Here is a 2313-nt window from a genome sequence, read left to right as displayed (position 1 = left end):
AATAAAGATGTTCTTTGAAACCAATGAGAACAAAGATACAACATACCAGAATCTCTGGGACACATTTAAAGCAGTGTGTAGAGGGAAATTTATAACAGTAAATGCCCACAAGAGAACTAGAGAAGCAAGAGCAAACACATTCAAAAGCTAACAGAAGGCAAGAAATAACCAAGATCAGAGCAGAACTGAAGGAGATAGAGACACAAAAAGCCCTTCAAAACATCAATGAATCCAGGAACTGGTTTTTTTGAAAAGATCAACAAAATTGATAGACCACTAGCAAGACTAATAAGGAAGAAAAGAGAGAAGAATCAAATAGACGCAATAAAAAATGATAAAGGGGATATCATCACCGACCCTACAGAAATACAAACTACCATCAGAGAATACTGTAAACACCTCTATGCAAATAAACTAGAAAACCTAGAAGAAATGGACAAATTCCTGGACACATACACTCTCCCAAGACTAAACCAGGAAGAAGTTGAATCCCTGAATAGACCAATAACAGACTCTGAAATTGAAGCATTAATTTATAGCCTATCAACCAAAAAAAGTCCAGGTCCAAATGGATTCACAGCCGAATTCTACCAGAGGTACAAGGAGGAGTTGGTACCATTCCTTCTGAAACTATTCCAATCAATAGAAAAAGAGGGAATCCCCCCTAACTCATTTTATGAGGCCAAAATCATCCTGATACCAAAGCCTGGCAGAGACACAACAAAAAAAGAGAATTTTAGACCAATATCTCTGATGAACATCAATGCAAAAATCCTCAATAAAATACTGGCAAACCGAATCCAGCAGCACATCAAAAGACTTATCCACCATGATCAAATGGGCTTCATCCCTGGGATGCAAGGCTGGTTCAAGACACACAAATCAATAAACATAATCCAGCATATAAGCAGAACCAAAGACAAAAACCACATGATTATCTCAATAGGTGCAGAAGAGGCCTTTGACAAAATTCAACAGCCCTTCATGCTTAAAACTCTCAATAAATTCCTTATTGATGGAACACATATCAAAATAATAGGAGCTATTTATGACACACCCACAGTCAATATCATACTGAATGGTTAAAAACTGGAAGCGTTCCCTTTGAAAATAGGCCCAAGACAGGGATGCCCTCTCTCACCACTCCTGTTCACGGTAATGTTGGAATTTCTGGCCAGGGCAATCAGGCAGGAGAAAGAAATAAAGGGTATTCAATTAGAAAAAGAGGAAGTCAAGTTGTCCCTGTTTACAGATGACATGATTGTATATTTAGAAAACCCCATTGTCTCAGCCCAAAATCTCCTTAAGCTGATAAGCAACTTCAGCAACGTCTCAGAATACAAAATCAATGTGCAAAAATCACAAGCATTCTTATACACCAATAATAGACAAACAGAGAGCCAAATCATGAGTGAACTCCCACTGACAATTGCTTCAAAGAGAATAAAATACCTAGGAATCCAACTTACAAGGGATGTAAAGGACCTCCTCAAGAAGAACTACAAACCACTGCTCAATGAAATAAAAGAGGACAGAAACAAACGGAAGAACATTCCATGCTCATGGATAGGAAGAATCAATATCGTGAAAATGGCCATACTGCCCAAGGTAATTTACAGATTAAATGCCATCTCCATTAAGTTATCAATGACTTTCTTCACAGAATTGGAAAAAACTACTTTAAAGTTCATATGGAACCAAAAAAGAGCCTGCATTGCCAAGACGATCATAAGCCACAAGAACAAAGCTGGAGGCATCACGCTACCTGACTTCCAACTATACTTAAAAGGCTACAGTAACCAAAACAGAATGGTACTGGTACCAAAACAGAGATATAGACCAATGGAACAGAACAGAGATCTCAGAAATAATACCACACATCTAAAATCATCTGATGTTTGACAAACCTGACAAAAACAAGAAATGAGGAAAGGATTCCCTATTGAATAAATGGTGCTGGGAAAACTGGCTAGCCATATGTAGAAAACTGAAACCAGACCTCTTCCTTAAACCTTATATAAAAGTTTACTCAACATGGACTAAAGACTTAAATGTAAGACCTAACACCATAAAAACCCTAGAAGAAAACCTAGGCAATACCATTCATGACATAGGCGTAGGCAAGGACTTCATGTCTAAAACACCAAAAGCAATGGCAACAAAAGTCAAAATTGACAAATGGGATAGAATTAAACTAAAGAACTTCTGCACAGCAAAAGAAACTACTATCAGAGTGAACAGGCAACCTACAGAATGGGAGAAAATTTTTGCAATCTACTCATCTGACAAAGGGCTAATATCCAGAACCTACAA

The sequence above is a fragment of the Mandrillus leucophaeus genome, unplaced genomic scaffold, assembly GCF_000951045.1.
Source record: "Mandrillus leucophaeus isolate KB7577 unplaced genomic scaffold, Mleu.le_1.0 Scaffold174, whole genome shotgun sequence".
NCBI classification, from domain to species: Eukaryota; Metazoa; Chordata; class Mammalia; order Primates; family Cercopithecidae; genus Mandrillus; species Mandrillus leucophaeus.
Note: the sequence above shows the minus strand (reverse complement) of the source record.